The sequence below is a fragment of the Carlito syrichta genome, unplaced genomic scaffold (genome assembly GCF_000164805.1).
Source record: "Carlito syrichta isolate Samal-C Ts95f unplaced genomic scaffold, Tarsius_syrichta-2.0.1 Scaffold303576, whole genome shotgun sequence".
NCBI lineage: Eukaryota > Metazoa > Chordata > Mammalia > Primates > Tarsiidae > Carlito > Carlito syrichta.
Genome location: NW_007247672.1, coordinates 10,681 through 25,315, shown reverse-complemented (window position 1 = coordinate 25,315; position 14,635 = coordinate 10,681).

Here is a 14,635-nt window from a genome sequence, read left to right as displayed (position 1 = left end):
AATACAAAGTACCAATGAAACAAAAAGTTGGTACTTTAAAAAGATAAAATTGATAGACCAGTAGATAGATTACTTAAGAAACACAAAGAGAAAATTCAAATTAGCTCAATCAGAAATGAAAATGGAGATATTACAACTGATAGGATGGAAATACAAAAGCTCATCTGAAACTATCATGAACACTTCTATGAAAATAAACTAGACAATCTAGAGGAAATGGATAAATTATTGGAAACATACCACCTCCCAATCTTGAATCAGGAAGAAACAGTAACCCTGAACAGACCAATAATGAATAGCAAGATTGAAACAGTAATTAAAAGTCTCCCAACAAATGTTCAGGACCTGATAGACACACAGCCAAACTCTATCAGATGTGGGATAGATGAACTGGAATCAATTTTACTGAAGCCATTCCACAAGATTGAAGAGGAAGGAATTCATCTTAACTCATTCTATGAAGCCAGTATCTACCTGATTCCAAAGCAAGGAAAAGACACAAGAAAACTACAGACCAATACCATGAATATATATTTATGAACATAGATGTGAAAATTCCCAACAAAATATTAGTAAAACAAATTCAACAGCACATGAAAAAATAACCCACCACACTCAAGTGAGTTTTATCCCAGGGATATAAGGATGAATCAACATATACAAGTCAATAAACGTGATCCATCACATCAACAGAATTAAAAGCAAAAACCATATGATCATTTCAACAGAAAAAGCATTTGATATTATCCCTTTATGATTAAAAAAACCTCAGCAAAATAGGCATAGAGGGAACATTCCTCAAAATAATAAATGCCATATATGACAAACCCACAGCCAATGTCATCCTGAACAGAGAAAAGTTGAACACATTGCCTCTCAGAACTGGAACAAGGCAAGGATGCCCACTTTCACCACTCATATTTAACGTAGTACTGGAAGTCCTAGCCAGAACAATTGGGCAAGAGAAAGAAACAAAGGGTATTCAAATTGAAAAAGAAATCAAACTATTTCTGTATGCTGACAATATAATCTTATACTCACAGAACCCTAAAGTCACCTCCAAAAGACTCTTGGACTTGATATATGAATTGAGTAAAATTTCAGGATACAAAATCAGCATACACAAGTCAGTAGCACAGCTACACACCAACAGTGGCCAAGCTGAGAATCAAATCAATAACTCATTTTCATTTACAACAGCAGCCAAAAAGTTAACATACTTAGGAATATATTTAACCAAGGAGGTGAAAGATCTCTACAAGGAAAACTGCAAAACACTGATGAAAGAAATTGTAGAAGGCACAAATGGAAAAACATCCCATATCCATGGATTGGAAGAATCAACATTTTGTTTTTGCTTTTATTTATTTTTCTTTGAAAAGCTTGTTTTATGTTACTTTTTAAATTTTACTTATTTTGAAGATGTGGGGTACAATTCAGGATTAGGTAGATAAGTAGTCATTTTACAGGTAAACTTTGAGTCTCCCTTTGGTCCCCACTTTGCCTGATTTGAAATCATGTACCCTTGGTGATGCAAAGTGCCCCTCCCCCTGGCAGTTTCACTACTGTCAATCCTTTTCTTATAGTATTATAACAAATATTCAGGGACTGCTTATGAGTGAGTACATGTGGTACTCAGTTCTTTGTTTCTGTGATAGATCACTGAGTATTATAGACTCTAACTCCATCCAAGTTGCTGTGAAGTTCATAATTTTATCCTTATTTATGGCTGTATAGTATTCCATTGTGTATATGTACCACAGTTTGTTAACCCAGTCCAGTTTCTATGGGCAGCAAGGTTGGTTCTATGTTTTTGCTATTGTGAATAGTGCTGCAATAAACATGCATGTGCAGATATCTTTTTTAGAAAATGATTTGAGTTTCTCTGGGTATATTCCCATAATGAGGATTGCTGGGTCACATGGAAGGTCGATTTTTAGATTTTTTTAGGAATCACCACACTGTTTTCCACAGAGGTTGTACTAGTTTATGTTCCTACCAAAGGTGCAGAAGCATCCCCCTTTCCCTGCATCCTCTCCAGCATCTGTTGTTTTTTTGAGTTATTAATGATGGTCATCCTGACTGGAGTTTAGGTGGTATCTCAGTGTGGTTTTAATTTGCATTTCTTTGATGATTGGTGAGGCTGAGCATTTTTTCATGTACCTGTTGGTTACTTGTATGTCTTCTTTTGAGAAGTATCTATTCATATCTTTTGCCCACTTTTTAATAGAACTGTTTCCTTTTTTCTTTTCAGCATGTTTGAGTTCCTTGTAGATCCTGGATGTTAGGCCTTTGTCAGATAATCAGTTGGCAAACATTTTTTTCCCATTATGTGGGCTGTCTCCCCACTCTGTTGATGGTTTCCTTTGCTTTGCAGAAGCTTTTCAGTTTGATGAAATCTGACTTCTCTATCTTATCTTTTATGGCCTGGGTATTTGTGATTTTGATCAGAAATTGGTTGCCTATTTCAATTCCTGTAAGGGTGTCTCCTGTGCTTTTTAAGATTTTAATAGTTTCAGTTCTTATGTTTAGGTCTTTAATTCATTCAGAGTTGATTTTTGTATATGGTAATAGGTAGGGGTCCTGTTTCAATCTTAGGCATATGGTCAGCCTGTTCTCCCAGCACCATCTACTGAATAGATTTTCCTCTCCCCAGTGATTGTTAGTGGGGGCTTTGTCAAATATGAGATAGTTGAGAAATTGATGTTTTGCTTCTGGAATCTCTATTCTGTTCCATTGGTCTATGTACCTTTTCTTGTACCAATATAAGGTTGTTTTGATTATTGTAGCCTTACAGTAGAGCTTAAAGTCTGGAAGAGTGAGTCACCCTGTTTTGTTTCTTTTGCTAAAGATTATTTTGGCTATTCATGGTCTTTATGTTTCCATATGAATTTTTGTACTGTCGTTTCCAGGTCTGAGAAGAATGATGTTGGTTATTTAATGGGTATTGCATTGAATTTGTAGATTGCCTTGGGTAGGATGGACATCTTAACAATGTTGATTCCAATCCATGAGTAAGGGGTATTTTTCCATTTATTTATGTCATCTTTGATTTCTTTGAGCAGTGTTTTGTGTTTTGTTGTAAAGTTCTTTCACCTCTCTGGTCAGGGAGATGCCAAAATATTTCTTTTGTGTGTGTGTGTGGCTATTGTGAATGGGATTGCTTTTTATTTGGTTCTCTGCCTGACTGTTGTTAGTGCATAAGAATGTGACTGTCAGCTGGGAGCAGTGGCTGAGCCTGTAGTCCCAGCACCTTGGGAGGCCTAAGTGAGAGGATTGCCTGAGCCCAGGGGTTTGAGACCAACCTGGGCAATTTGATGAGAACTTGTCTCTACAATAAATCAAAAAATTAGCTGGGCATGGTGGTGCACACCTGTAGTTCCAGCTACTTGGAAGGCTGAGATGGAAGGATTGCCTAAGCCCAGCAGGTCAAGGCTGCAGTGGCCAGAAGTGTGCCACTGCCCTCCAGCCTTGGTGACAGAGTGAGACTTCAACTCAAAAAAAAAAAAAAAGAATACAACTATCATTTGCACATACATTTTGTACTCTGAGACTTTGTCAGAGTCCTTTATCAACGCAAGGAGGTTTTGAACAGATTCTCTTGTGTTTTCAAGGTATAGAATCATAGGGTCCACAAAGAGGAATAATATAACTTCCTTCTTTCATATTTGGATATCCTTAATTTCCAAGTCTTGTCTGATTGCTCTAGCTAAGACTTCCAGGACTATGTTGAACAGGAGGAGTGAGAGTGGTCAGTTTTGTCTTGTTCTGATTTTCCAGGGGAATGCTTCCAGTTTCTGTCCATTTAGCAATATGTTGGCTGTGGGTTTACTGTAGATGGCTCTTACTATTTTGAGGTATATTCCCTCTATGCCTAGGTATTCAAGAGTTTTTATCAAGAAGGGATGCTGGATTTTATTGAAGGCCTTTTCTGCATCTAATGATATAATCATGTGGTTCTTGTTTTTATATCTGTTGAGACCTTTAACTACATTTATGGTCTTGTGAATGTTGAACCAGCCCTGCACCCCAGGGATGAAGCCTATTTGGTCATGGTGTATGATTTTTGAAATGTGTTGTTGGATCTGATAGCTAGACTCTTGTTGAGTATTTTTGCATCTATGTTCATCAGGGATATTAGCCTGTAGTTCTCTTTCTTTGTTGGACCTTTACCCGGTTTGGGTATCAGTGTGATGTTAGCTTCAAAAAATTATTTAGGGAGAGTATTGTCTTTTTTGATTGCCTGGAATACTTTCAGTAGGATTGATATAAGCTCCTTCTTGTATGCTTTGTAGAATTCCACTAGAAAACCATCTGGTACAGGATTTTTTTTTGTGGGTAGTTTTCTTATGACAGAGTCAATTTCCTGGGTTGTTATTAGTTTATTTAATGTCTCGATTTATTTTTGTTTCAACCTTGGGAGGTTGTGTGATGTCAGAAAGTCCTCCATTTCATTTAGGTATTTTAGTTTGTTTCCATAGATGTGTGCATAGTAATTTCTGGTAATATTTTGTATTTCTTTGAGATCAGTTGTGACTTGATCTGTTGCATTTCTGATTGTGTTTATTTGGACTTTTCCTCTCTTTTTCTTGGTCAATCTGTCTAGGAGTCTGCCAATTTTGTTTATCCCTTCAAGAACCAGTTTTTTGTTTTATTGCTTTTTTTTTTCTATGATATTTTTGTCTTCTATGTCCTGTATTTGGGCTTTTACTTTGATGATTTGAATTCTTCTGCTGAAGTTAGGGTTTTGGTGGTCCTGTCTTTCAAGTTTCTTTGGGTGATTTGTTAGGCTATTAACTTTTTATCTTTCTATTTTCTTGATACGCATTCATAGAGTTATAAATTCTCCTCTCGATACTGTTTCATGGTATCCCAGAGGTTTTGGTAAGATCTGTCTTTATTTTTATCTGTTTTCAGGAATCTTTTAGTTTCTGCTATGATTTCTGTGTTGACCCAGGAGTCATTCAGCATCATGCTGTTTAGTGTCCATGTCTTTGTGGGTTTGGGGGGAATTTTGTTGGTGTTGATATTTATCTTTATTCCACTGTGATCTGAGAAGGTGCATGGCAGTATTTCAATCTTATAAAGTTTGTTTATGCTTGATTTATGGCCGAGAATGTGGTTGATCTTGGAGTATGCTCAATGTGGTGATGAGTAGAATATATATTCTGTGGTTATTGGGTGGAATGTTCTTTAGGTATCTATTAAGCCCATTTGGTCAAGTGTCATGTTGAAGTTCTGGAGCTCCTTATTAATTTTTTGCCTTGAAGATCTATCTAAGTTTGTTAGTGGGTATTTAAGTCCCCAGCTATGATAGCATTAGAGTCAATAACTTTTTTTACTTTACTTAGTAGCTGTTTTATAGAAGCTGGTGCACATCTGTTGGGTGCATATATGTTTAGGATGGATATTTCTTGCTTATGGATTGAACATTTTCTCATTATGTAGTGTCCTTCTGTATCTTTTTTAATTTGTGATGCTTAAATGTTATTTTGTCTAATATTAAGATCACTACTCCTGTTTTCTTTTGTGTTCCATTCACCTGAAAAATTTTTTTCTATCCTCTAACTGTGAGACTGTGATTGTCCATTCTGCTGAGATGTGTCTCCTGGAGACAACATATTGATAGGTTGTGGTTTTTTTAATCCAGTTTACCCTCTATGTCTTTTCAGGGGTACATTGAGTCTATACACTTTAAGACTGACTATTGAGATGTGAGTTTTTCCCTGTCGTGAGGTTCCTAGAATTTTGTTGTTATTATTGTTTGTTTATTAGGTTGCAGGTTTTCTTTTTATTTGGGAGTTGATATTTTTTTAATTTTGTAGTCATGTTGCATGCTGTATTGGTTTTGTTTTCCTGCACTGGTAGGAAGAGCATGGTTGTTCTTTTTTTCATTCTACTGTGCTTAATATCTTCTTAAGTGTCACTTATAGAGCTGGTCTGGAGCAGCATAGACTATTAGAGATTCAGTGCCTGGGAGGGATTTTAATTCTCCATTGTTGATGAAGCTTAGCTTATCTGGGTAGGAAATTCTTGGTTGGAATTGTTTATTTTTGAGAACTTGAAGATTGGACTTCAGTCTCTTCTAACCTGTAGTGTTTCTATAGATGTCTGCTGCTATTCTAATTGGTCTTCCCCAGTAGGTAGTCTCATCTTTCTCTCTTGCTGCTTTTAGGATTTTTTTCTTTTTTATCTGCTTTGCATTAGTGAATTATGTGTCTAGGAGTTGGTCTTCTCATTCGGTACCTTGCAGGGTTTCTCTGAATTTCTTGTGTTTGAATGGCCACAACTCTGATGAGATGCAGAACGTTTTCTTGGATGACCTCATGGAATGTTTGTTCCAGGTTGCTCTCATTCTCCTTTTCTACTTCAAGGATACTAATCAGTTGTAAGTTTGGTATCTTAGTATAATCACACATCTCTTGAAGGCTTTGTTCCATCTTTTTATGCTTCTTTTCTATGTTTTTTTTTTTTAAGTTGGAGTCTCACTCTCACCCAGACTGGAGTGCAGTGGTCACTCCCAGCCACCATAGCCTCGACCTGCTGGGCTCTGGCAATCCTTCCACCTCAGCCTTCCAAGTAGCCGGAATTACAGGCATGCGCTACCACACCCAGCTGATTTTTTTATTTCTTGTAGAGATGAGGTCTCACTGCCCAGGCGGGTCTTGAACCCACGGGCTCAGGCAATCCACTCACCTCAGCCTTCCAAAAGGAACGAGATTACAGGCTGAGCCACCAAGCCCGGCTCTTTTCTATGTTTTTAACAGTTTGAGTTAGTTCCATATTTTGTTCTTCAAGTTCTGAGACTCTTTTTTCTGCCTGGTTGATTCTGCTTTTCATGTTGTCAATTTATTGTTTATTTCATTTGCTGTATTCTTTATAGCTTGCATCTTGGTAATTAATTATTTCATGATTTCTTCTTGCCTTTCTTGGTTCTTATTCATCTTTTTAAACCATTCCTTGATATCTGCATTTGTGGTCTGAGATCAGTCAATCTGAGCACTCCATTTTTTGAGTTCCAGAATCTGTATTTTCTTGGACTATCCTTTTTGGATTTTGTGTGGTACCTGTATTTTTTCTTTGATTTCTCTTCATTTGTGATGGATTTTTCTTTTTCTCTTTACTTCCATTACTCAGTGAGACAGGGAGTAGTTTTCACTTCTTTTGCTCAACCCTCTATTCTTCCTTTGGAGCACAAAGCCTCTGGATTTGTTCAAAATTGAACCCAGGTTGAGGGTAGGGAGTTGTGATGTTCTTTTGCAGCTTTGAGGTTTGAATACTGTGTGTTGGGAAGTGCTAAGATTTGAAAGCTGCCTACAGATCACAATGTTCACTGACTGGGGTGTAAGTCCCCAGGGACCCACTTTCCATCATCTTACAGTATGTCCATGCAATGAGTATGTATGTACCTCCCCTGGGTACAAAATAACACAAGGGAAGGAAAGGAACTAAGAAAGAGAGAAGGTAAAAGAAAGGACAATGAAGAGAGTGAAGAAGAGAAGGAGAAACAAATAAATCAACAGATAGACAAACAAACCAGTGAAAAAGCAAAACAAAAGAAAAAAGGAGAATAAAACCCTAAAACTGACAGCATGAGGAGATTTTCACATTCATGCCCTTGTGAAAAAAGAAGTAGTAGTACAACAATTGATCAAACAAACAACAGCACAAAAGCTAATGTAATCCTTGAGGAGGAAGTTCTTATGGTAATTTCTGAAGTTTTGAGTTTCTTGTAGGTATGACTCAAGCATTTTGCTCTTGGGTCAGTAGAGGGGGGAAGTTCTGACCTTTAGATCTGTCTCCTAAGGAGCTCACCATGCAGGGGTTGGGGAGTGTGTGAATTGCCCCCAATTTATCTACCTATGTTCATCTCTTTCTATGTGTGCTGATCAGGATACTCCCCACCTGGCTCATATGGCTCACAGATTGCTGGAAAAAGGGAACTTGGCAGGCTGGGGGTGGTGGCTCATGCCTGTAATCCTAACACCCTGGGGGACAGAGGTGAGAGAAGGGTCTGGGTCCAGGGGTCTGAGACCAGCCTGAGCAACCTGACAAAACCTTATCTCCACAACAGATCAAAACAATCATCCAGGCATTGTGGTATACACTTGCAGTTTCAGGTACTTAGGAGGACAAGGCAGGAGGATCACTTGAGCCCAGTGGGCTGAGGTTACAGTGACCATGAGGGTGCCAGTGCACTCCAGCCTCGGTGGCAGAGTGAGACTCCAGCTCCCCCAAAAAAAGTAAAAAAGAAAGGATCTGAGTCACTTTAAAACTTACTATCACTCCTCTGCTATGGGCTGGGTTCTTTGTCTCCACTTGCAGCCATAGACCTGCAAATGTTTCAGGGCTCCTCAGCAGGCCTGTTCCTCTGATGATACTGCACCCAAGGTATCCTCTTTGGGTTGATAGTATTTTGCCTCAGAGAAGTACCTCCAAGAATCAACATTGTTAAAAGGAACATATTATCCAAAGTAATCTACAGATTCAACACAATGTTTATCAAACTACCAACATTATTTTTCACAGAATTAGAAAAAACATCCTAAAATTCATATGGGACTAAAAAAAGCCAGAATAACCAAAGCAATCCTAAGCAGAAAGAATAAAACTGGAGGCATCATATTATCTGACTTCAAATTATACTCAAGGCAGTAGTAACCAAAACAGCATGGTAAGCTACAAGAGCAGGCACATGGATCAACAGAACAAAATTAAGAATCCAGAAATAAACCCAAATACCTACAACCTTCTGATCTTTGACAAAGAAGACAAAAACATACACTGGGGAAAGGACACCCTATTAAATAAATGGTGCTGGGAAAATTGGATAGCTACCTGCAGAAAGTGAATCTTGATCCCTATTTCTCCCCATATACAAAAAGTATCTCAAGATGGATTAAAGACTTGAATGTCAGACCTGAAAATATGAAATCCTAGAAGGAAACCTAGGAAAAACTCTTCTGGACATTGGTCTAGGCAAAAAATTTATGGCTAAAACCCCAAAAGCAAATACAACAAAAACAAAAATAAATAAATGGAACTTTTAATTAAACGAAAAAGTTCCTGCACAGCAAAAGAAATAATAGAGTAAATAGGCAACCTACAGAATGGGAAAAGATATTTGCAAAATACATATCTGGCAAAGGACTAATATCCAGAATCTACAAAGAACTCAAACAAATTATCAAGGAAAAGCAAATAATCCCATCAAAAAGTAGGCAAATGACATGAACAGATATCTCTCAAAAGAAGTTATACAAATGGTCAATAAACATGGAAAAAATGAACAACATCATTCATCATTAGAGAAATGCAAATTAAAACCTCAATGAGATAACACCTCACAGCAGTCAGAATGGCCATTTTTTAAAAAATCAAAAAACAACGAATAAACGCTGCTTGGAGGGAGCTCCTCCAAGGTCTTCTCCCTGAATCACCAAAATTCAGTGTTCAGACTAGTCAGTGTCATAATGTCAGAATTGAAGACGATTTAAAAAAAGCCCAGTGCAAGTAATATACAAAGTGAATTGCTGTCCAATATGCCAATCATCAAGGATTGTAATTTGAAATGACAGAATATATATTTAACATACCATTAATACCATTAAAATCACATACCATGTGGTCAGGAAGATGGCAGCCAAGCCAGTCGGACTATGCAAATCCAAGTGCGAGTGAGTGTATGGAAAATTTGGTGTACATGCTAGTGAGTGAGTGGGTGTGTAAGTGACTGACTGAGTGAGGGCTAGGGAGCTAGCTGCCAGGGCTCTCCTGGTGCAGCAGCTGGTGCTGCAGTGGCTCGACTTGGACTCTAACAATTCCTGGGACACAGAAGGTGAGCTCCATTTATTTTTAAATCAACCAAACCCTTCCTGGAAGAAAATGCTGGGAGTGACTAAGTGGGGGCAGGTGAGCAAGTGGCCAGGGCCCTGGTGCAACAGCTGGTGCTGCAGCTTCTCTGCTTGGTCCTTGGCGTTTCCCAGGTCACAGAAGCTGAGCACCATATTTTTTTTAATGGACCAAAGTTTTCCTATGAAGAAGCAGCTGGAAGAGACTACTGCCCCAGGCTCTGCCTCACCACTGCAGCAGGGGAGACTGCCAACTCCAAGCTTTGCCTCACCACTTCAGCACCTGGCCAGAACACTGACAGCAGAGGCTGCAGAGGTAGCCCAGAGGCAAAGTCTCACCAAAGAGGACAAGAGAGGCACACCACCACCATCTTGAAGGTGGGGCAGGAAAGTGCTCCGACTTGTTCACCAAGGAGCAAGCAGACCCAATCAGTGTGACTGGCAGATCAACTATTCAGGGTTGACTGTTACCCAGAGGGAATATCCTGAAAGCACAAACTTTGGAGGGACCTGACAAGTGCTGAGTCCCAGGTGCCATACCCCCTACAACAGCCCAGCTGCAGGACAAAGGGTGTGGCCAGAAAAGGAGGAGGAAGAACTCCAAAGAGATCAGTGGTGAGTCCAGGGCTGACCCAAGCCCCCTCATTCCCAGCAATCCTCTGAACATCAGACCCACATAGCTGGGCCAGAACTGAGAGGGACAAACCCAGGGAGAGCCTGGACATCATTCGCAATAGGAGAACTCCATTCCAGCATTGGCCTAGCAGGGGCACCCCCTAAGAGGAAGAGACAATCCTGCACCTCCTCACTGGAGGAGATCTCCCTGACCATACAAGAGTGGGAGGGGAGGACTGCAGCCCCACCCATCTCCACTGCTCCTCTTCCTTCCTTGCTCCGGACACTAGGGAGAGAGTGAAAGAAGTGGAAGCTCTGCAGGAGACAAAATTAGAGGAACAATTATAGGGCCTGCCACGAGAGGGTATGATTTTTAACATTTTTTTTAACTTTTTAAAATTTTTTGCCTGTTTGTTTTTCAGTTCATCTATTTTCTAAATTTTTTTCCTTTGCACATGAATGCGTATGTGAGTGCTTGCTCTGCATCACCCCAATCTTATTTTTATTTTTTATGGTTTAAGGTGTGTGTCAATATATGTGCAAGTGTTCAATCTGAATTCCTTTCATTTCTGGTCTTTCTGTTTTTCTTCTCCATTCACTTTGTGCTAGGCGTGTGTGTGTGTGTGTGTGTGTGTGTGTGTGTGTGTGTTCAATTGTTTTTGTGTTGGTTTCTGCTTTGCATTGTCATATAGAGTGGTGATGGGGAGTGGGTCTCAGGGAACACAAACCACAATCAGTGAACATTGTAATTTCCAAGTAGTTTCTGAATCCTAGTGCCCCATCCCCTACCTAATTCGACTTTCAAAAATTAAAAGAGACAGCAAAGATTCCCACCCACAGTCCTATTTCAAAATAGAACAAATCCAGAGCCCAGATCAGGGAAGAACAGAGGACTGAGCAAACATCAGCAGGGAAAACCTCTTCCATTGACACTGAATAACAGAACTAAAGAGAAAAACAAGAGATCTGTCACAAATGAGGAAAAACCAAAGGAGAACACAGGACATTTCAAGTGTAACAAATAGAAAACTCCTGAAAAATCAGACCTTGGAGCCCAAACAATGGAAGTCACCAACAACTGGCCCCAGAATATGACAGGGATTAGGGAATGGATGAAGAGTGAACAAGACTCAAGAAAGACAAGATGCAACACTGAAAGAACTTGTAACAGAGATTTTGGCAATAAAAAAATTCATCCAGGGAACAAAAAACAAGGTGATAAGCATGGAAAGCAGAATTAATCTAGCTGAAGAAAGAATTTCAGAACTGGAAGACAAGAACATGGCAATAACCCAATCTGTAAAAATCATAGAAAGAAGACTCAGAAAGAAAAAACAAAGCCTACAACAGATGTGTGATTATGTCAAGAGGCTGAACCTACTCCTGATGGTACCCCAGAAGAAGAAAGGGAAATTGAGAACTTGGAACAAGTATTCCAGGAGGTAATACAAGAAAACTTTTCCCATCTCACCAGAGATGTGACCAACCATGCACAAGAGATGCAGAGAACCCCCATGAGACGTCAAATGAGAAGACCAACCACTAGACACATAATAATTTGCCTACACAAAGTAAGCACAAAAGAAAAAATCCTAAAGGCAGCAAGAGAGAAAGGGAACCTACCAGGGAAACCCATCAGAATAACAGCAGACCTATCTGCAGAAACACTACAAACAAGAAGGGACTGGAGTCCAATATTCAAAGTCCTCAAAGATAAATAATTTCAACCAAGAATTTCCTACCCAGCCAAGTTCAGCTTCATCAGTGATGTAGAGTTAAAATCCTTCCCAGACATCCAATCCCTAAGAGATCATGCAGCTTCCAGACCATCTCTACAGGAGACACTTAAAAAGGTATAAAGTACAGAAGAAAGAAGAAAAAGAATGACCACACACTTCCCAAGAGAACAACAGATCACAGAATCAACAGAGAATACAGCACAACATGAAACTTGAAAACACACACATACCCCCACCCCAAAGTCAAAAGTGAAGAAGCAAACAAAGAAAAAACTTTATAAGAACCTCATGACAGGGATAAACAATCACATTTCAATAATCAGCCTGAATGTGAATGGACTAAATGCACCACTGAAAAGACACAGAATGGCAAACTAGATAAGAAACCATGACCCAATTATTTGCTGCATACAGGAAACTCATCTCATCATAAGGGACACATACAGACTCAAGGATTAAGGATGGAAAATGAGTTTCCAGGCAAGTGGATCACAAAAGGCAGGAGCTATGATCTTAATGTCAGACAAAACAACCTTTAAGCTATCAAAAATTAAAGATACAAAAGGATACTACATAATAAAAGATTCAATCCATCAATAAGAAATATCCTTCCTAGACATATATGCACCCAACACAGGAGCACCAACATTTATAAAGCAATTACTAAGTATAATAAAAAAATAATGACTCTAACACTATTATAGTTGGGGACTTGAAGACCCCACTAACAGCCCCAGATAGATCATCAAGGTAAAAAATCAACAACGAGATCCACAACCTAAATTTGACACTCAACCAAATGGACTTAATAGATACCTACAGCTTATTCCACCCAACAACCACAAAATATACATTCTACTCATCACCACATGGAACATACTCCAAGATTGATCATATCCTTGGCCATAAATCAGGCATAAACAAATTCCATAAGGTTGAAATATTACTGTGCACCTTCTCAGACCACAGTAGAATAAAAATAATACACTGATATCCAATGCCAACAAAATTTCCCCAAAGCCCACAAAGACATGGACACTAAACAGCATGATGCTGAACAACTACTGGGTCAACACTGAAATCAAAGCAGAAATAAAATGATTCCTGGAAACAAATGAAAATGAAGAAGCAACCTACAAAAATCTCTGGGATGCCATGAAAACAGTTCTAAGAGGGGAATTTATATCTCTACAAGCACATATCAAGAAAGCAGAAAGATCACAGGTGGAGAACCTAACAAATCACCAAAACCCCAGCTTTAGCAGAAGACCACCAAAACCCCAAATTTAGCAGAATAATTCAAATCACCAAAATAAGAGCCCAAATACGGAACATAGAAGACAAAAATATCATAGAAAATATCAATAAAACAAAAAGCTGGTTCTTTGAAAGAATTAACAAGATTGATGGACCCCTAGCCAAAGTGACCAAGAAAAAGAAGGAAAAAGTCAAAATAAACATAATCAGAAATACAAAAGATCAAATCACAACTCTGACCCCAAAGAAATACAAAAGATTATCAGAGATTACTATGTACACCTATATGAAAACAAACTTGATAACCTAAATGAAATGGAGAACTTTCTGACATCACAAAATCTCCCCAGGTTGAAACAAGAAGACATTGAGACACTAAATAGACTAATAACAACTCAGGAAATTGACTCTGTCATATGAAAACTACCTAGGAAAACAAAGCCCTGGACTGGATGGCTTCCAACAGAATTCTACAAAACGTACAAGGAGGAGTTGATACCAATCCTACTGAAAGTCATCCAGGCAATTGAGAAAGATGGAATTCTCCCCAAATCATTTTATGAAGCTAACATCACACTTATATCCAAACCAGGTAAAGATCCAACAAAAAAAAGAACTACAGGCCAATATCCCTTATGAACATGGATGCAAAAATCCTCAACAAGATTCCAGCAAATTGGATCCAAAAACATATCTCAAAAATCATCCACCATGACCAAGAAGGTTTCATCCCCAGGATGCAGGGCTGGTCCAACACTTGCAAGACCATAAATGTAATTAAATACATTAACAGATGTAAAAACAAGAACCACATGATTATATCATTAGATGCAGGAAAAGCTTTTGATAAAATCCAGCATCATATCTTGATAAAAACCCTCAAACACCTAGGTATAGAAGGAACATTCCTCAAAATAGTAAGTGCCATCTAAGATAAACTCACAACTAACATATTGCTAAATGAACAGAAACTGGAAATATTTTTCTTGAAAACTGGAACACAACAGGGCTGCCCACTCTTACCTCTCTTGTTCAACACTATGTTGGAAGTCCTAGCTAGGACAATTAGACAAGAGAAAGAAATCAGCAGTAGGAAAAGAGGAAGTCAAGTTATCCCTCTTTGTTGATGATATGATTCTATACCTTGAAAATCCAAGAGAATCTGTCAAAAAC